Here is a 22,762-nt window from a genome sequence, read left to right as displayed (position 1 = left end):
GTTCCAGGTGGAATTCGTTTGGATTTATTATTATTATTTTAATAGCTACCATATATCCAGTGCTTGCTATGTGCAGAATATATATTATCTGACATAATCCATGTGTAACCCAAATACGAGGCTTACCTTCCTCCGTATTTTGGGAAAGGGGAATTTGTCTTAAAACTGTTTCTTGCTCCCACTGGCAGCTGCTTCTCTGGGCCGCACCCTCCCTGCTGCTGCTCTAGGTTGCCTCTTGGACAACGCCGCCTGCGCTGCGAGCCGCTGCCTGAAACCCTGGCGCTGTGATCCTTTCAGGTGATTCTGCTGCTGCTGTGCTGGCATCAGGGGACTGGGAAATGTGGAGCGTACTTCCCTTCCCTCTTGTAACTCTTAATTCCTCCATCCCAACCATACATGTCTTTGTGGGGTTTGTGTTTTTGTTTTGTTTTGTTTTGTTTTTTGGCCACGAGGCTTGCAGGGTCTTAGTTCCCTGACCAGGGATTGAACCCAGGCCCCGGTAGTGAAAGCGCCGAGTCCTAACCACTGGATCACCAGGGAATTCCCGATTCTTTGTGTTTATAACAGATGTTATTATATTATAAAGATAACTACTCCTATCCAACAGAGGAAACAATAATGCACAGCGGGATGTGAAATTATGATTGTGTCCAGAGCCCCAAATAAGACAGTGAATGAAGACAGACGGATGGGTGGATGGACGGGTGGGTGGATGATGACAGGAAGCTCTTTGCCATATCCTTTAGGAAGTAGCTCTCAGTTCATATTCTTGTTCTCTGCCTCCAGAGCCTGCCTGCCTTCCCTCTGAGAGAGGTACATTCTTTTATTCTTATTTCAAACCTCTACTTGTCTTTCAGAACCCACACCTGCAGTCCACAAGTGTTGATCGTAGCTTAGATTTCATCACCTTCCTCCTCCAGGGCAAACCATAGGTCATACCAACCACAGCAGTGGATTTCCCAAAAGTCTGAGTTACTAAGCAGAGAATCACATCACAGGTTGTTTCATCCGAGCAGTTCAGTTATGAGTCTCCAAAACACATTAGACAAGTTCAGGGTGAGTTTTGACCCTTTAAGTCCCTTCTTATTCAAACCTCTCCTCTCACGTGAGGTCTAGGTAAGCTTCCCCATTCTTTTTTTGTCTTGGCCGTGCCGTGCAGCATGTGGGATCTTAGTTCCCCGACCAGGGATTGAGCCCATGTCCCCTGCAGTGGAGGCGTGGAGTCTTAACCACTGGACCTCCAGGGAAGTCCCAAGCCTTCCCCATTCTTCCTACTGTTTTCTTAACTATCAGACCGAAGATTTACACACACCTTCCAACATAAACAAACACTATTTTTTTAATAGAACATATAGTGTATAGAAAATATGAAGCCCTTTTTTTCCTAAATGCAGCATAATCTGCACAGATTCCTTGGTCCACCATAGAGGTGGTGCTGGACATTATTCCAATAGCAGTTCTTCATTGTCTTTCTGGCAATCATGCCCAGAAGAGATGGACTGAACAAAATAGTGCTTATTTTCTGTTTCTTCAAACCACAAAACCATCTATATCAAGTAGTTGCTTGCAAGTACACAAATACTCTAAATAATGAAAATACAGGGAGTAGCAGCCTGTAGATATCGAGGCCATGTTGGTTAACTGTACTGTTCAACTCTTCTATATCCTTTACTGCTACTCTTCTATTACCGAGAGAAAAATGTTAGGCTAAGCATGAGTTAAAACTGACGTCCCCAGCTCTAATCCATTACTGCATGAATCACTCCAATCTCCTCTCCTTGTTCATATGTAATCTCCCACTTCAGCCGTGAAAACTTGGCTGCCACCATCAGCCACCAATTTACTTTGTTCAATTCCAGGATTCATGCACAATTCTTTTCACAATCATTAACTCATACTGCTGTAGGAATAACTTTATCAACTAGAGTACAGTTCTAACATACAATTCATTTTGCCGTTAGTCTTATAGATTTCACTCATATCAAAAGTCATTAATCTTGGGATACGATCCTTCGTTCTTTTTTTCTTTGAATCTTATTTTTTTATACAGCAGGTTCTTATTAGTTATCCATTTTATACATATTAGTGTATATACGTCAATCCCAATCTCCCAATTCATGATCCTTATTTCTAACGTGTGGCCCTTTTCAAGTTTCACTAAAAAGCTCATGGTATTTACCAGTTCCTTCTACTTGGCAGGAATTCAACTCCGAACTCTAGTTCCAACACCAGACAGTTGCTAAAATATCTACCAAGTTATTTATTTAGCTTTCTAACTGCTACTCTCTGATGGGTTCCTTGGGGTTACTGTCCTGAATAGGAATAGTTTAGAAGTCGGTGAGGGGAATATTTTTTTTTAATTGGGGTATAGTTGTTTTACAGTGTTGTGTTAGTTTCTACTGTACAGTGAAGTGGAGCTCCCTGTGCTATACGGCAGGTTCTCATTAGTTATCTACTTTATACATACTAGTGTATATATGTCAATCCCAGTCTCCCAATTCACCCCACCACCTCCCCTCCCTTTGGTGTCCATACGTTTGTTCTCTACATCTGTGTCTCTATTTCTGCCTTGCAAGCCGGTTCATCTGTACCATTTTTCTAGATTCCACACATATGCGTTAATATACGATTTGTCTTTCTCTTTCTGGCTTACTTCACTCTGTATGACAGACTCTATGTCCATCCACATCTCTACAAATGACCCCGTTTCATTGCTTTTTAGGGCTGAGTACTATTGCATTGTATATCTGTTCGGTGAGGGGAATTGTTATGCAAATGTTAGGGCTCCTGGCTCTCGATCTCTCATCTTTAGAGACTTTCCCTTCCGTTTACAAGAGCTGTGCCAACCCTGAGTTCTGGATTCTGTTTTTTGTTGTTGATGTTTGTTTGTTTTCCAGTTCAGTTACATTACCATTTTCTCCTTGTATTCTATTTCTGTGTGCAGATGAAAAGTGGAGAGTGCCCTCAGGAGAAAGAGCATCTTGATATAAGCTCACTTCGTGTTCTTCTCCACTTTAACATTTCATTTCCCTTCCAGTTTCTGCCATCTTTGGAAGCCTTTCACACAGTTTATGCTTATATTTTGTACAACATTTATCATTGTTATTGGCGGGAGGTCAGTCCCATAAAATAGTTCTTAAACAGAGCAGGTAGGGTATTTATTCCAGTGAGATCATATAGGTTGGCACGAACTACCTGATAAATATGCCCCCATCTAAGTTGTGGGTCTCTTCCTGGTAGATTCAGAAACCTGATTATGTCAGGAGGATCTGTTTATATTAACCAATCACAAGACTAACATGTAAAATCAGAAAGCCATTTTATTAATTTCCGAAGATAAATAAGACTTGGACCAGAATCCTCACAGCTGCATGACCAGCAACTTTCCTTTCCTGTAGGCAAACCCACATGGAAGTCAAATTACAACTAGGGGTTTGTTTGTTGAGCATGAAATCAGAAAAAGAGAAGCAGGTTGGGTGTTCGATGGAATCAAGCTAATATAGCCTCAGGTGTACCTCCCCACAAAATGGAAAACCTGGCGATGGACCAAGCCTCCTCCAAATTCATTGACGGAGTTTCTTCTCTTTCTCTGGCAGCTCTTGTTTATCTCGGTGTCCCTCTTTTTTCTGGATTTCCATGGCTGATCTGTACCTCTATCCAAGGACACTGTTCTTCAATAAGAACGTCAATAACATTAACATGACTCATATTGCACTGGTCTAAACACTAGTCTACCTTTTTCTTGTGACTTTCCATAATTCTACTTGAGTCCTGTATTTATTCATTAAAAGTTTAATTCTAAGAGAAGATCTTATTTCGTCAAAGTTAAAATCGTAGAGAAGATGTCCCGAACAGGGACTACAGTATCTACCTCTTTGAGTTTGAAGATACAATGGGATAACATAGGTAATGCTTCTGCACCTACTTGATAAGCGTTAAAGAGTTCTTTCGTTTCCTTCCCCTTATTTAATGAAAACAGGTGTTGAAGAAAACACATTGATTTTTTTTCTTGTATGTTCCCCACATGAAAATCATTTTCTTAAATTTTTGCTGCAGAAAAACAAGGGTCCTGAAAGCATTTTTCAATCACAAGCCCAGATGGAGATTAAAAGGCAAAACAAAACAAAAACATTAAGGCTTTCAATGACCAATTCTCCTTCACAAGACACTGGTAATTCAGAACCTGACTCCCCCAAATAAATATCAGCATTGGAACATCGTGTGTCCTGATTTCCATCAGTCAGGAAGAGATCTAAGCCAAGGGTCTCGGGCTTAACCTTGGTGGTGAATTCAGAGCCAGCGTTGCCATCCCCATTAGCAGCAGACTTAAATTATATGCATGATAATTAGATACACTGTAACACATCTCTGTTTACATCCCTTGATATTTATCATAAGAGTTAACTGCTATGTGGACAACACTAAGGTGATATCTCTGTTATTTCATGCAATCCTCACAGCTCCAACAGCTAGGGTTTGTTCTCATTTCCAAATAAGGAAACTGGTACAGAGTGGACTCTACATAAGTGTTTGAATGAACGTGTGTGAGCGGGCTTAGTGACTTACTCAAAATCACGCATCCAGCAGGCACCAGGGTTGGAAGGTAAACCATCCATGTCTAGTTCTAGGGCCTGTGTTCTTTCTAACACCTCACGATTCCTCTTAATAACATAGTTCATCCTAGTCACGGCTCGTGGAGATCACAATTAAAGAAACGATTCTGATAGGGAAGATGTGGAGACCTGGAGCAGAGTCAGAACGATGTATTTGCAAAGACAAAAGTTTCGGGGGCTGCCCATCAAAGACAAAAGCCAAATCTCATTGATCCTATTCCTGTACCAGCAGAGATACACTGCCATGAACCTGTGTCATTTCCAAATGAGTGCAATTACTATTTATACCAAGAAAAGTTTTCCTTTTTTTAGAGAAGTATTTTGTTAAATGGAAAGAGCATGGCAGAGGGAGTCGGGAATCCTTGAGAGAGTCAGAGAGCCCTCTTGGCCTCGGTTTCGTCATCAATCAGAGAAGGGCATCAGTTCAGATGATCTTTAGAGTCTATAGAATGCAAGGTGCCTTGTCTCAGTCACATCCATTCTTTTCTCCTGACCCACCTTCCCAGCTGCATGCTCGTGGAACAAACAGATTGACAACAGCCATCACAGAGTCAAATTCCCATTTAAAACACGAGTCTTGTTATGTTGGTACCAATTACAAGGTTATGGATCACGCTTAAAGGTGTTTAATATGCTGTGGTGTTTAGACACACTTGGCTCCAACGTTTATGGGAGCTGTTTGTAGCAACAAGCAGCATGCTGTCACTCTCTAAGTATGCAAGACTGCTGGAAAAACAGTACAGATGGGCCGGAAAGAAAGAGTCTCCAACCAGCTACAGAGAAGGGCGGCAAGTGTTTTTGGCTGCACTGTGGGCTTACCTACTGACTCATCTCTCATCACCCACAGCCTGCTTTTATAGGTGTGTATTTTGTTGTTGCTTCTTACTTTGTTTCTATGCCTGATGTGGAGTATTTGTAAAAATGGTATGAGGGATTTTTATGGCCTTGTATGGCCATATTGTGCTAGGAGTCATATACTGTTTTAATGAGACCATAGTTCTGAGACTGTGTTCCTGTTTATCCCTTCTCACCACATCAAAGTGACAGGTGGCTACTTCTCAGGTGATGTGAAAGTGTCCAAAAATGTGAGGTGATGCAATGATAATAGGAGAGAGCACGGTTGTCTTTAAGCCCAAAAGCTGTAGTTGTGTTTGAGTCCTAGAGGGACTGTATGTCTGAGGTAAATCCAGTATATCTCCATTTTAAAAACTCTATTCAAATATGCTTTTAAAACTGAGAAGGAAGTGAAATGTCTAATCCATTTAAGAACCAGATTCCTGGCTGAAACCAAGTTTTACAACTTGGGGTTGGGGGAGCCTTCACAAAGAAATCCCTCTCAGCACTCATTAGCTCACGAGCACGGGCCATGCCAAAATAACATTTTCCATGTTGAAAACAGGCAGCCATGTGCATGCTTCTATAATCTTTCTCGAAAAAAAAAAAAAAGAAAAGAGAAAAGCCTCACTGACTTTGCTGCAGAGCCTTGAACTGAAGGTATCATGTTGACAGAGGAGCAGCTGAACTTGAAGGAATTAGTTTAACAAAGTGAAACATATAAAGTGGCAAAAAGTTATAGGAGGTGAGAAAGATTCAAGGAAGCAGAATAATCTAGGAAAAGTCAGCCTTAACAAACAGCGTTCTACATTTTGAGCATCCTTGCAGGGAAGGTGCCTACACTGCGATGCAAAGCAAAACAAGATATGACCTCCAGCCTTAAGAAGTTTCCCTCTAGAGCAAGTGTCAGCAGACTACAGCCAGCGGGGCCAAATGGTCTGTTTTTGTACTGCCAGTGGACTAAAAATGGGTTTTCCTATTTTAAAAGGTTAAAAACAACTAAGAAAAATAAAATACAAGAGTTAAAATGAAAAAGAGCATGCCAAACCGCCAGTGGCCCACAAACTCTAAAATATTTACTATCTGGTCTTTTACAGAGAAAGTTTCCATGGGGAAAGTCAGATCATTGAATTACAATCAAAATGACAAGGGCTAGGGTGGGGTAAATGTGTGGTTTGCCAGGTCCAACAGAGAGGTGTGTAACACAGGTGTGAGCAATCAGTGGAGACTTCTCGGAGAAAGTGGCAACTCCCCTGGGATCTACAGAATGGGTAGAAATTAGATAAAGATACTGGAGTGACGACTGAACAATCAAAGCAGAAGGAACACCATGGTGTAGGAATGGAAAGAAGTTGTGTTGCAGAAACTTAGACGGAAAGTGAGTCGGAAGAGATAAGGCTGGTTACCCAGGTGTAAACAGGGGTTGTCCCCCTTCCCAGGTCCAGGTTGTTTCTACCCTAAGTCCAGCCTGTTCTTTGAGGGCTTAACCCCTACTCACAGACTGGCAGCAATTAATGGGGGAGCACCAAAGGCAGCAAAACAGCTGACCTCAAGGAGGGGTCTGTAGATTTGGGTAGAGTGTGCCCTCCAGGCTGGGACAGCCCTCCTGCAGCAGGTGCTCTCCATGTACTAGTCCACCACCCCGGCTGCAAGCCTGCCAAAGTCCTGCGTCATCGTGGGCTTCATTTCCCACCACCTCCCAAACTCAAAACCTCAGCTATCCTCCTGGGGACCCAAGAACCTCTCCTTTTAACCTCCCAAAGCACAGATTTCTGATAAAACCCTGTTTTGTGGACAAAGGAGCGCCCCACTGCATTGTTTACCATCAGCCAGATGAGGCCTGGACTTCTGAGATGCCGTTGGAAATACTTAAAAGGTGAACACACTTGGAAGATTTACAGCAAATTCACATTCCATCGTGGCTGACTTCAGTGTTCAAGAAAATGTGACTCGTTTTCTATAATTCAACTGGACATGTGATTCCGGGCCCAGTCTGCCAATTTATGGTAGCCATTTTCAAGGAAACTAAGGCATTTCTGGAACTACGTGAGGTCACTTTTTTTTTTCTTTTGGCTTTGTTGGGTCTTTGTTGCTGCACGTGGGCTTTCTCTGGTTGCGGCGAGCAGGGGCTACTCTTGGTTGCGGTGCACGGGCTTCTCATTGCAGTGGCTTCTCTTGTTGTGGAGCATGGGCTCTACAAGCACAGGCTTCAGTAGTTGTGGCTTGCGGGCTCAGTAGTTGTGGCTCGCAGGCTCCAGAGCACAGGCTCAGTAGTTGTGGCACAAGGGCTCAGTCGCTCTGTGGCATGTGGGATATTCCTGGACCAGGGCTCGAATCCGTGTGCCCTGCACTGGCAGGCAGATTCTTAACCACTGTGCCACCAGGGAAGCCCCACGTGAGGTCACTTTATGAATTAACTGTGGTCAATTCTGTATTTAACATGCTCGATTGAGATCTCTCTGCCTCCACTCTTCCCGGGGGCGATGATCTAAGTTCTGAGGGCTTCCAGAGCGTGAGAAGGGAGACAAGCTCGCGGTCCTCAGCATTCGTCAGCCGGCCTCTGCTGAGACGTCCAACCCTCGCTCCTCCTTGATTACTGCTTCTTACTCCTGCACATCCATGGCCAACTAGCACATTCCTCGCCTCATCCTGAAACCCGGTCCAGGAAGGGCTCTCTCTTCCTGACCACAAAGGCCTGCCCTCAGCCAGTTCTGAGCCACATTTAGGACACAAAAATGTTTACTGTCCTCCTTGGTCTCACAGGAATGTCTCAGGCCCACTCTGCCCAGAGACATGTGACTAGCATTTTTTGTTTCTGTTTTAATTGAGGTACAATCTCCGTAACATAAATGTAACCACCGACCATTTTAAAGAGTACAGATTCAGCGGCATTTAATACATGTTTGAGGTTGTGCGGCCATCACCTCTGTCTAGTTCCAAGACATTCTTCTCTCCCCAGAAGGAAACCGGACACCTCAGAGGCAGTCACTCCCCATTCCCCCTCCCCTAGTCCCTTGCAAGCCCCAATCTTCATTCTGTCTCTACAAAGCAACCTTCTCTGGATGTATCCTATAAATGGAATCATACATGTGATACTTTGTGTCTTGCTTTGTTCACTCAGCACAGGGTGTTAGAGGTTCACCTACATTGTAGCAGGTTATCAATAATTTATTCCTTTTTAATGGATGAATACTATGTAATTGTATGGATATACTCTATTTCATTTGACTGACATTTGTGTTGTTTCCATCTTTTGGCTATTGTGAATTGTGTTGCTATGAACACTCATGTACATGCATTTGTTTGAGCACCAGTTTTCAATTCTTTGGGGTGTACACCAAGGAGGGGAATTGCTGGGTTGTATGTTAACCCTATGTTTAACTTTTTGAAGAACTGCTAAACTGTTTTCCACTTCAGTGTTCAAGAAAATGTGACTTGTTTTCTATAATTCAACTGGACATGTGACTCCCAGCCCAGTCTGCTAATTTAGGGTAGCTATTTCCAAGGAAACTAAGGCATTTCTGGTAGTGACTAGAAATCAGAAAAAAAAAAAAAAGGACTGGTTGGTGGAAAGACTTGGAGTTCAGTTTTATATATTTGGTTTAATGTTCAAGGGAGACAAGAATTTGAAGATGTTTGTAGAGAGTGTTTGAAGTGATATATTGTAGAACCTAAAATGAAAGAAAGTGAAAATGCAAAGGGTAAATATTTAAGGAAAAACTAGAAAATTCAAAGAACTAAATGAGACTGAAAAACGTTGTAGACTTTTACTGCCAGGATTAGATTGGAACCAGTCCTCTTCTGCAGACAACCAGAAAAGCTGGATAAAATTAAAGAAAAAATTCTGCTTGAAATCAATGGAGAGATGACAAGAGAGTAAAGCACTGTCCGGCCAGGGTTACAGTAGGATGAACTCAGAATTTGGAGCCACTTTTCACCTGACGATGTTTGTTGACTCCCAAGAAGGCAGCTCAGAGGCTGAGTCGCTAGGCTGTGGTTCTGACAGCCTTGTGGGACTAAGGAGACAGAAATTGGCATTCCAGGCCTGCCAAGATTGTCTTACTACTGAAGCCCTTCATTTTGGTTTAGATCCAAATTGGCTTAATCCACAGAGGAGGCATGAGCCAGAAATAGACAAGCCCTCTCAAGAACTTCTCCACAACTTCATGTCAGTCCTTGAAACTAAACCAGGGTAATCCAGGACTGATAGCACTCCCGGTCAGCTGGCAAACACAATTCTTCAGAAGAAGATAATGTCATCCAAGGCCTCATATTACTTCTACAAACTATTTTGCAAATGCAACATCCAGTGCACACACATGTATACATGCACAAACAAGCACAAAAGGAAACAAGACTACTTGTTAAGGGTATTTTATTTTCCATTGATTAAGAAAATATTGTAGAGTTGGTTCAAGACGGTGAAGTAGAAGGACGTGCGCTCACTCCCTCTTGCGAGAGCACCAGAATCACAACTAACTGCTGAACAATCATTGACAGGAAGACACTGGAACTCACCAGAAAAGATACCCCACATCCAAAGACAAAGGGGAAGCCACAGTGAGACGGTAGGAGGGGCGCAATCACAGTAAAATCAAATCCCATAACTGCTGGGTGGGTGACTCACAAACTGAAGAACACTTATACCACAGAAGTCCACCCACTGGAGTGAAGGTTCTGAGCCCCACGTCAGGCTTCCCAACCTGGGGTTCCGGCAACAGGAGGAGGAATTCCTAGAGAATCAGACTTTGAAGGCTGGCGGGATTTGATTGCAGGACTTCGACAGGACTGGGGGAAACAGAGACTCCACTCTTGGAGGGCACACATGAAGTAGTGTGCAAATCGGAACCCAGGGGAAGGAGCAGTGACCTCACAGGAGAGTGAGCCAGACGTACCTGCTAGTGTTGGAGGGTCTCCTGCAGAGGCAGGGGGTGGCTAGGGCTCACCATGACGACAAGGACACTGGCAGCAGAAGTTCTGGGAAGTACTCCTTGGCGTGAGCCCTCCCAGAGTCCGCCATTAACCCCACCAAAGAGCCAGGTAGGTTCCAGTGCTGGGTCGCCTCAGACCAAACAAACAACAAGGAGGGAACCCAGCCCCACCTACCAGCAGACAAGCAGATTAAAGTTTTACTGAGCTCTGCCCACCAGAGCAACACCCAACTCTACCCACCACTAGTTCCTCCCATCAGGAAGCTTGCACAAGCCTCTTCGATAGCCTCATTCACCAGAGGGCAGACAGCAGAAGCAAGAAGAACTACAATCCTGCAGCCTGTGGAACAAAAACCACATTCACAGAGAGATAGACAAGATGAAAAGGCAGAGGACTATGTACCAGATGACAGAACAAGATAAAACCCCAGAAAAACAACTAAATGAAGTAGAGATAGGAACCCTCCAGGAAAAGAATTCAGAATAATGATAATGAAGATGGTCCAGGACCTCGGAAAAAGAATGGAGTCAAAGATCAAGAAGATGCAAGAAATGTTTAACAAAGACCTAGAAGAATTAAAGAACAAACAAACAGAGATGAACAATACAATAACTTAAATGAAAAATACACTAGAAGGAAATCAATAGCAGAATAACTGAGGCAGAAGAACGGATAAGTGACCTGGAAGACAGAATAGTGGAATTCACTGCTACGGAACAGAATAAAGAAAAAAGAATGAAAAGAAATGAAGACAGCCTAAGAGGCCTCTGGGACAATATTAAACACAACAACATTCACAATAGAGGGGTCCCAGAAGGAGAAGAGAGAGAGAAAGTTCCCAAGAAAATATTTGAAGAAATTATAGTCAAAAACTTCCCTAACATGGGAAAGGAAACAGCCACCCAAGTCGAGGAACTGCACAGAGTCCCAGGCAGGATAAACCCGAGGAGAAACACGCTGAGACACACAGTAAGCAAATTGAAAAAAATTAAAGACAAAGAAAAATTACTGAAAGCAACGAGGAAAAAATAACGATTAACATACAAGGGAACTCCCATAACGTTAACAGCTGATTTCTCGGCAGAAACCCTACAAGCCAGAAGGGAGTGGCATGATATATTAAAAGTGATGAAACGGAAGAACCTACAACCAAGATTACTCTACCCAGCAAGAATCTCATTCAGATTCAAGGGAGAAATCAAAAGCTTTACAGACAAGCAAAAGCTAAAAGAATTCAGCACCACCAAACCAGCTCTACAACAAATGCTAAAGGAACTTCTGTAAGTGGGAAACACAAGAGAAGAAAAGGACCTACAAAAACAAACCCCAAAAAATTAAGAAAATGGTACTAGGAACATACATATCAATAATTACCTTAAACGTGAATGGATTAAATGCTCCAACCAAAAGGCACAGGCTCACTGAATGGATGCAAAAACACCACCAAAATACATGCTGTCTACAAGAGACCCACTTCAGACCTAGGGACACATTCAGACTGAAAGTGAGGGGATGGAAAAAGATATTCCATGCAAATGGAAATCAAAAGAAAGTTGGAGTAGCAATACTCATACCAGATAAAATAGACTGTAAAATAAAGAATGTTACAAGAGACAAGGAAGAACACTACATAATGATCAAGGGATCAATCCAAGAAGAAGATATAACAATTATAAATATATATGCACCCAACATAGGAGCACCTCAATACATAAGGCAACTGCTAACAGCTGTAAAAGAGGAAATCGACAGTAACACAATATGGGGGACCTTAACACCTCACTTACACCAATGGACAGATCATCAAAACAGAAAATAAATAGGGAAACACAAGCTTTAAATGACACAACAGACCAGATAGATTTAATTGATATTTATAGGACATTCCATCCAAACAAGAGATTACACTTGCTTCTCAAGTGCACACGGAACATTCTCCAGGATAGATCACATCTTGGGTCACAAATCAAGCCTCAGTAAATTTAAGAAAATTGAAATCGTATCAAGCATCTTTTCTGACCACAGCACTATGACAACAGAAATCAATTACAGGGAAAAAACGTAAAAAACACCAACACATGGAGGTTAAACAACACGTTACCAAATAACCAAGAGATCACTGAGGAAATCAAAGAGGAAATCAGAAAATACCTAGAGACAAATGACAATGAAAACATGATGATCCAAAACCTATGGGATGCAGCAAAAGCAGTTCTAAGAGGGAAGTTTATAGCAATACAAGCCTACCTCAAGAAACAAGAAAAATCTCAAATAAAAAATCTAACCTTACACCTAAAGGAATCAGAGAAAGAAGAACAAACAAAACCCAAAGTTAGTAGAAGGAAAGAAACCATAAAGATCAGAGCAGAAATAAGTGAAAGAGAAACAAAGAAAACAATAGCAAAGATCAATAAAACTACAAGCTGGTTCCTTGAGAAGTTAAACAAAATTGATAAACCATTAACCAGACTCATCAAGAAAAAGACGGAGAGGACTCAAATCAGTAAAATTAGAAATGAAAAATGAGAAGTTACAATGGACACCAGAGAAATACAAAGCATCCTAAGAGTCTACTACAAGCAACTCTATGCCAATAAAATGGACAACCTGGAAGAAATGGACAAATTCTTAGAAAGGTATAACCTTCCAAGTCTGAACCAGGAAACAATAGAAAATATGAACAGACCAATCACAAGTAATGAAATTAAAACTGTGATTAAAAATCTTCCAACAAACAGAAGTCCAGGACCAGATGGCTTCACAGGTGAATTCTATCAAACATTTAGAGAAGAGCTAACCCCCATCCTTGTCAAACTCTTCCAAAAAATTGTGGAGGAAGGAACACTCCCAAACTCATTCTATGAGGCCATCATAACCCTGATACCAAAACCAGACAAAGATACTACAAAGAAAGAAAATTACAGACCAATATCTCAATGAATATAGATGCAAAAATCCTCAACAAAATATTAGCAAACAGAATCCAATAACACATTAAAAGGATCATACACCATGATCAAGTGGGATTTATCCCAGGGATGCAAGGATTCTTCAATATACGCAAATCAATGTGATATAACATATTAACAAATTGAAGAAGAAAAAACATATGATGACCTCAGTAGATGCAGAAAAAGCTTTTGACAAAATTCAACACCATTTATGATAAAAACTCTACAGAAAGTGGGCACAGAGGGAACCTACCTCAACATAATAAAGGCCATATATGACAAACCCACAGCAAACATCATTCTCAATGGTGAAAAACTGAAAGCATTTCCTCTAAGATCAGGAACAGGACAAGGATGTGTACTCTTGCCACTGTTATTCAACATAGTTTTGGAAGTCCTAGCCTAGGCAATCAGAGAAGAAAAAGAAATAAAAGGAATACAAATTGGAAAAGAAGAAGTAAAACTGTCACTGTTTGTAGATGACATGATACTATACGTAGAGAATCTCAAAAATGCTACCAGAGAACTACTAGAGCTAATCAATGAATTTGGTAAAGTTGTAGGATACAAAATTAACACACAGAAATCTCTTGCATTCCTATATACTAACAACGAAAGTTCAGAAAGAGAAATTAAGGAAACAATCTCGTTCACCATTGCAATAAAAAGAATAAAATACCTAGGAATAAACCTACCTAGGGAGACAAAAGACCTGTACTCAGAAAACTATAAGACACTGATGAAAGAAATTAAAGATGATACAAACAGATGGGGAGATATACCATGTTCTTGGACTGGAAGAATCAACACTGTGAAAATGACTATACTAAACAAAGCAATCCCTATCATATTACCAATGGCATTTCTTGGATTGGAAGAATCAACATTGTGAAAATGACTATACTAAACAAAGCAGTCCCTATCAAATTACCAATGGCATTTTTTACAGAACTAGAACAAAAAATCTTAAATTTTTTATGGAGACACAAAAGACCCCGAATAGCCAAAGCAGTCTTGCAGGTAAAAAGCGGAGCTGGAGGAATCAGACTCCCTGCCTTCAGACTATACCTCAAAGCTACAGTAATCAAGACAATATGGTACTGGCACAAAAACAGAAATATAGATCAATGGAACAGAATAGAAAGCCCAGAGATAAACCCATGCACCTATGGTCAGCTAATCTATGACAAAGGAGACAAGGATATACAAGGGAGAAAAGACAGTCTCTTCAATAAGTGGTGCTGGGAAAACTGGACAGCTACATGTAAAAGAATGAGATTAGAACACTCCTTAACACCATACACAAAAATAAACTCAAAATCGATTAGAGACCTAAATGTAAGACTGGACACTATAAAAGTCTTAGAGGAAAACATAGGAAGAACACTCTTTGACATAAATCACAGCAAGATCTTTTTTGATCCACCTCCTAGAGTATTGGAAATAAAAACAAAAATAAACAAATGGGACCCAGTGAAACTTCAAAGCTTTTGCAAAGCAAAGGAAACCATAAACAAGACGAAAAGACAACCCTCAGAACAGGAGAAAATATTTGCAAACGAATCAACAGACAAAGGATTAGTCTCCAAAATATATAAACAGCTCATGCAACTCAATATTAAAAAAACAAACAACCCAGTCAAAACATGGGCAGAAGACTTAAATAGACATTTCTCCTAAGAAGACATACAGATGGCCAAGAAGCACATGAAAAGCTGCTCAACATCACTAGTTATTAGGGAAATGCAAATCAAAACTACAATGAGGTATCACCTCACACCAGTTAGAATGGCCATCATCAGAAAATCTACAAACAACAAATGCTGGAGAGGCTATGGAGAAGAGGGAACCCTCTTGCACTATTGGTGGGAATGTAAATTGATAACAGCCACTATGGAGAACAGTATGGAGGTTCCTTAAAAAACTAAAAGTAGAATTTCCATACGACCCAGCAATCCCACTCCTGGGCACATACCCAGAGAAAACCATAATTCAAAAAGACACATGCACCCCGATGTTCACTGCAGCACTCTTTACAATAGCCAGGTCATGGAAGTAACCTAAATGCCCATTGACAGACGAATGGATCAATTAGATGTGGTACATATATGCAATGGAATATTACTCAGCCATAAAAAGGAACAAAACTGGGTCATTTGTAGAGACGTGGATGGATCTAGAGACTGTCATACAGAGTGAAGTTAAGTCAGAAAGAGGAAAACAAATATTGTGTATTAACTCATATATGTGGAACCTGGAAAAATGGTACAGATGAACTGGTTTGCAGAGCAGAAATAAAGACACAGATGTAGAGAACGTATGGACGCCAAGGGGGGGAAAGTGGCAGGGGGGGTGATGGTGGTGTGATAAATTGGGAGATCGGGATTGACATATATACACTAATATGTATAAAATGGACATCTAATAAGAACCTGCTGTATAAAAAAATAAATAAAATAAAATTCAAAAATAGAAAATATTGTAAATATTGTGTATGTATACACACACAATGCTTGGATACTATTCTGGGATACTTGTACTGTATATACTATGCTAAGATACTATTCTGGAATAGTGGTAATTTCTGTTTCTTGATCAGCATTCTGGTTACATATGTGTGCTCACTTCATGAAAATTCAAGGAAAAATAACATTACTTGTTGACAATAAAAATTCAAAGAGTGCATAATGGGCATATGGTAAAAAGTATATCTCTTCAGTCCTCCTTTTCTTCACAGGAGGCAAATACCGTTACCAGTTTTTAGATATCTTTACAGATATTATATGTGCATGTATAAATGCAGATGTATGAATGGAGTTGTATAATGAAAGGGTCAAATGCTATATACATTTTTATTGTAATATAACATACAGTAAAGTATAAAAATCATAAGTGTATAATAAGTGTATAATTCTGATGAACACATCCATGAGAATATAAACAACATCCTTTCATGTTTACACCTCCCAAAATACACCCAAGAAAACAACAACAAAATCCTGGGATTCTAATTGGGATTGCATCTAATTCTTAAATCAATTTTGGGGAGAACTGATGTATTTGATATATTCACAATAGTGTGCTTTCTAATCCATGAACATAGTACACCCTCCCTTTAGTTTCAACTTAATTTATTTCAGCAATGTTATATACAGCATTGTCCAGTAGAAATACAATGCAAACCACAAATGCAACTGACTGAACTAGCCACATTTCAAGGGTTCAATAGATATATGTGACAAGTGACTACTGTATTGGACAGTGTGGTTCTATAGTTCTCAGCATAGAGAAAATTACACATGTATGGTGGATTGACTCCAAGATGGTTCATGTCTTTTTGACACTCTTGTAAATTACATCAGAATTTTTCTTCCATTTTTTACTTGTTTGTTGATGACGTATAGAAATATACTAGATTTTTGTATATTGCCCTTGTATCTAGTAATTTGATAAATTTGCTTATTAATTTCAATAGTTTATAGATTATTTCTTCTATTATAAGCACTTTATCATGGCAGTTCATCTCTCTTTTTATTTAAACATGTTTCCAATTTATATGATGTTAGACTAACCATACCCTTTTTCAGTGGGATGAGGAGTTATGTTCTCAGAGATTCTAGTGCAAAATGGCCCCCAAATTGTTTCTTAACAAGAATGACATTTCTCTGGATTGGGTTGTGCCCTTAAAAGTGTGGAATATGTTAACTCAGCATTTTCCAATTGTATGATCACGGATTTTGTTTTCTCCTCTATATGAAATATTTTTTTCTATAATCTTGCCCTTATTTTATAATTTAAAAGCAAATTTCCAATAAACATTTTTGGGAAAGCTGTGGGAAATACAGTAGTATTACCCATTAGAAATTAAGACCGTGAGCTCACAGTCATTTATCAAGGCACACGCTTTTTTTTTTTTTGCTTTTGTTTTTGGACACGCCACATGGCTCACAGGGATCTCAGTTCCCTGACCACGGATGGAACCCTGGGCCTGGCAGTGAAAGTGCCAAAATCTAACCACTGGACCGCCAGGGAATTCCCAAGGCACGTGCTTTTGAACAGCTTTTTCCACCACCGTGTTGAAGTAAGATAAGCAAGTCCAAGTCTTATCTTCATAAGTCATATCCTTTGTAATTAACGGTAAAAATTGTTGTCTTATTTATTCGATATCATTGGGCAGGAAGACACTGTGCATAAGTCAGCTTTCCAGACAATTAAAGTGTACTGCTTTGTACAAAAGTTTTTTTTTTAATTACACTTTTATAAAATATTTTTAATGCATTACATAATTTTAGAATGCCCTTGACAGACCATATTAAACTTCATTTGACCTTTTATTGATGATTCATGTCACTCTTATGAATCACAATAATTGTTCTGTGCTGTAAATCAGGTTTGCTCTCAGGGGAAATTGGAATGTATAAACCTGTTTATTCTTTTGTTAAATTAATGCAGGCTGCTGTTATTTTTAAATTCTTCTTTCCAGATTGTTTTTTAAAATCATAATGTCTTCCTTGTTTTAAACTGGTCAAAACCACATCTTCTTATTTCTATCCCATGTCCATCCCAGTACCTTCAAAAATACTCTATGAGTCAAGAAATAACAGGAAGGTGGAAAGTTAATGGTGGGGATAATCTAGAGATCTAGGAATGGTGCTTTTCTAATTTCTATCTTCCATTTCAGGCCTGGAAATTGAGATGGTTAAAGCAAAAAGGTGACTCAGTGATATGCAAAGGGGCATAAAAGGGGTCTAAGATCAGGCTTCGTAAGTGCTCTAAGAAAAGACCAAAAGCTTTCCCTCCAGAGTGCTGTGACGGCTATTTTGGATACACTGAAGCTCTGCTAACCCATCATATGCCAGCTAGTTGAGGCTGCTGGACATCTGTCATCTAAATAGTGAGTTGTCACTCTATTTCCAAGATGAATGGACACATTACGGAATAAAAACTATAGCTAAAATGCAATTTATTAATTGGCCCATGTCACACTGGATTTCCTTAGCACAAGACCTATAAGCAGAATCTATAATTGCAATTTCAGTTCCACCAATTACTTTGGACACGGCATTTCACTTCTGTCCTACAGACTATATGCTTTCACAGAGTAACATTTTGAAAGGTTTGCAGATATTTGCGCTATTATTTCCATCCTTTACTCTCTCCCATTTCAGGTAAGTCTGCCATTATGTGTTTATTCTCAGAGAAGGAATATAAGAGAAGCAAGCGAACAAATAAGAATTTCCTGCAGTAACAGTGTTTCAAAACACACATGTTCTTAAAGGAATAGAAAGGATTTGTGATAAGGACAAGATATTGAGGAGAAGATCTCATAGTCTCTCCTGTTTCCCCCCCGCTTTCAAACTAGAAAATGATGCCCTGGATTGTGAGGTGAGGCATGAGGGAAGGGGCATATGGAAGTCCCAGTTAAAGCTGACCAGACTCAAGGGAGGAGGCGAAATATCAAATAGGTGTGTGGCGTACAAGGGCAGAGCAGGGGAGCCACAGCAGGACGTCAGGGTCACAGGGGACAGTGAAGGTAGACTGTGCCTAAGGAGCCTCACAGTGAGCTTCTACCCCAGCAGGGGGCCTGAGATCAGAGTGAACCTTGCTCACCCCCGACTTGCATGGAGATGCCAGAGAGGAGACGAAGGACCAGGGACCGTCTCCAGACATCTGGTGATGGACACCAGACAGGGAGCTGGTCATCTGAGAGGAAGCCATGGTGCCAAGCCTGCAAACTTTAACTCATTTAATCCTCATTAAAAAAAAAACCCAGAAAATAGATGTTGTTATTGTTATCTCTATTGCATAGAGAAGGAAACTGCAGCTTGGAGAAATTAAATAATTTATCAAAAGCCCTGCAGTGATCGAGGCAGGGTTTGAGTCCAAATCTGCCTGCATTCAGAAACAGTACTCTCTAAGCAAGCTGCAAAGCCTTAGACATTTGACTTTTGATCCTGAACCCCTGTATAGCATGGATTATTGCACACTTTAGCTTCTTCATTATATATGGCAAAAATACTAATCATCTGTACAATCTAAGAAACCTGTATTAAGTAACGTTCTTGCAAGAGAATAAAATTCATCTAATGCCTTTAGAGTACTATTATGTAAACCATGTGATAGACTTGGTTTTATGGTTTCTTAATTATTACTGTCTCTGCTAATAAATGCCTACTTTATAAAATCATAAGTGGAATCTGCTAGCCCATACAGCTGTAAACATTTCACTAAAGCCTTTCACATACATCACACCATACTCCAGACCATCTCCTCACCACCAGCAGAATCACACACGAGTTAATTAGGATGAGAGATGACTGTAACGTATAAACTTAATACAACAGTGGCTTAAACAAGATAAAAATTTTGTCCTTTTTCACATAAAAGCCCAGAGGTATGTAATTCAGGGATGGGAGGGCAGCCCTGTTTCACAAAGTCCTCAGGGACCCAGGTTGCTTTCCAGGCAACAGATAGATGGAGGAAAAAAGACAAAGGTACCAACTGATTGTTTCCTAAAGAGGCTCTCAGAAACTGAGAGTGTCACATGACACTTCAAGTTTTGTCCTGTTGGCTAGAATTTGGCCACATAAACACACCTAGCTTCAAGCTAAGCTGGGAAATATACTCTATTCTGGGCAGTCATTGGCTTAGCTAGAAATTTTGTTGTTATGGAAAAAAAGAGGAAAACAAATATTGGAGGAGAGCTCACAGTCTTTGGTATCACACACTACTGTGTGTGCACCCGTCCCACCTCAGACCCTGGTCCCCACCCCCATGAGTGTGCTTCCCTACGGAATTAGCGATCTGTGGCCTGAATCTTTAAAACTGATTCCGTAAGAACTGCTCAGTCCTCAGCTGATCTCAGTGTCTGTCTCTGTCTTAGATATTGCTTAATTAATCATGTATTAGGAAGCAAGATATAAGGATTAGACTGTGCAGCTAAAGAATGAACATTATGTGTGCATATACACACACACATATACACACACGTTTATGTCCATCTATATCATATGTTCATGTAATGTCTATATATTATACTACCTTGTATATAATATGTAAACGCCTATACATTATATATCTATATAGATATCTATACATTATTTAAATTTTTGAGATTATTAATATATAACATAACACATGGAATTATTCCAGGTAGGTATGTATGTAGTTTAATGAATTATCATAAAATGAACACCCACGTACCCATCACCCAGATCAAGAAATAGAACAGTGCCAGCCCCTAGGAGCTCCCACTTGCCCCCTTACCCGTAAGACCCCTGTCCTCCACAGAGATAACCCTAGAGGTAACCACAAATCTGACTTTTATGATAACCATTAAAATGTGATATTTTGCGATAGAAGACTTGGATCCTAATCCCATTTTTGTGTGATCTTGAGCAAGCTACTTCCAGGGAATCTTCCAGGTATGTACGTATGTAGTTGGAACTTTTCATTTTACATAATATATATTGAATATGTTTGTGTGTGTGATGAGAATCTCCAACTTGGTGGTATTTAAGATCATTTTTAGCTTTTAAAATCTGCCTTCTGTATGTGGACAGACAATCGCATGGATTTTTGTTTGTTTTTTAATCCTTAAGTGCTCTTCGTGGTAACTTTTAGCATCTTAAAAAAATCATCTAAATAGTTAAAATGATAACTAAAATTGCTTCATGCCCATCAGAAATAAGGTTTAGTCCATTTATAAATAAATACACCTCATTTAATAATGTTACTCTTACGTGATGAATTTTTTTTTTTTTTAATGCTCAATGCTCCAGAAAGAGATCAACTGACTTCTAAGGGTTTTTTGAGATCCGCTAACTTAATTAAATTCCTGGTGTCAAAGCTCCATTAAAGTGGTCAGGCAGAAAAGATACCTGGTTTGTTGCACTAGGTAATTAAATTGTGTCAAGAGCATACTTGGCTCATCGAAGTAGTGTCAATGCTTTTTATCTCTTACCCTGAAGAAACTAACTTTAATTGCTGTCTTCTCAGAATAACTTGGAATTTTCAACGAAGAACTTTCTGCAGAGAAGGCTTTATGATTTTAAGAACCAGAGTCAGAATGCTACCAATAATAATGAATATGGGCTGATACTTTGTGTGAGCATAGTAAAGGGGGAGAGACAGGGAGAAAAGAAGGTTTCAGGAAGAGGTAAGTATGGAAATCAGTAGAAAGGGAGGCAAAGAAAAGGAGATGGAGGATGAAAGAAGAAACTTGATGGGAAATAAAAGAGAGATGGAAAGGGGGTTTCCTACACCTAGAAACAAATTCGTTAATCGTAGCAATGCCAGTACACAGGGCTCACCTCTGGGCAATGGCAAGTGGAGTAAACAGCCTCTTTCATGATTGTCCCGTGAACTGTCATCAGCAGTTATTCCCTGAGAAGGCTCTTAAAACCTCCTCATTTACGATGGAACCATCACACAGTTGACTTTACCTGTCACAAATCCAATTCTCTCTGCCCACTGACACATACATACTACTATATATAAAATAGATAACTAATAAGGACCTACCATATAGCACAGGGAGCTCTACTCAATACTCTGTAATGGCCTAGATGGGAAAAGAATCTAAAAAAGAATGGATATATGTATATGTATATCTGATTCACTTTGCTGTACACCTGAAACTAACACAACATTGTAAATCAACTATACTCCAATAAAACTTTTAAAAAGAGGAAGAGAAAAAGAAACTATGGTTTCGGCGGGGGGGGGGGGGGGGGGGGGTGGCTGCACCCACATTCCACCCAGAAAGCGATGTCCAGAGTCCAGGGTGAGGCGGGAACTGTCCTCTCTGGGTGAGCATCTCACCACCAGGAGTGGGAACCCAGTGCTTAAAGGTGCAGATTTGTATCCATCAAAAGCTTATTTTGCAAAGGGTGCTCTACTGAAGAACTAACAATCCATTCCAGAACAGACGGAGGAAACTGGCCGTGCTGGGCTTACCATATCGCCACGTTGGTCTCCATCACGCACCTTCCTATAGAATTTTCAAGGACAATTTGCATATGTACTTACTTTAGACTTAACTTTTGTTTAAGGTAGGACATCACTGTTTTATTGAAATGAACACCTACTGTGTCTGGAATTTTGAAACTTTCTGCAAAATAAAACAACCTAGAGTTACAGAATTTAACATTTGGAATGGCTCTTTGGGGTCCATAAATGCTATCTATGTCATCTGCCTTACCCAAGGGTAGCCAAACCTTTGCTCTAAGCTTGAATATGAAAGACATTAGGAAGTGTTTACATTTCTTTTTGTCTCTGAGCCTTTGGTTTTTAAAATAAAAATTTCAGTAAAGATTTATATGTTAAATTACCATTTGAGGCATGTTTTCATGTTTTTCACTTCACCGTACCCTTGAACAGAAGTAGGACGGATAGTGGCCGAGGTTAAGGGTCCTACGGCGCCATGGTACT

At 40.1% G+C, this 22,762-nt stretch overlaps 2 long non-coding RNA genes across 2 annotated transcripts in view; both read right to left on the bottom strand.

The window, feature by feature from the left end:
- The window catches only part of LOC141277424 (uncharacterized), a 175,544-nt gene that overhangs the window by 7,411 nt on the left and 145,371 nt on the right, over positions 1-22,762 (bottom strand). The gene's annotated exons all lie outside the window — the stretch shown is intronic.
- LOC141277405 (uncharacterized) lies at positions 3,303-3,575 on the bottom strand. The gene is made up of 2 exons (XR_012328769.1): positions 3,516-3,575; positions 3,303-3,392 (listed from the first exon to the last, which is right to left on the bottom strand). It is a non-coding gene; the product is annotated as an uncharacterized lncRNA (long non-coding RNA).

This window comes from Tursiops truncatus, chromosome 20 (genome assembly GCF_011762595.2).
Source record: "Tursiops truncatus isolate mTurTru1 chromosome 20, mTurTru1.mat.Y, whole genome shotgun sequence".
Taxonomy (NCBI): Eukaryota; Metazoa; Chordata; class Mammalia; order Artiodactyla; family Delphinidae; genus Tursiops; species Tursiops truncatus.
Note: the sequence above shows the minus strand (reverse complement) of the source record. Positions and strands in the feature narration are given on the sequence as shown.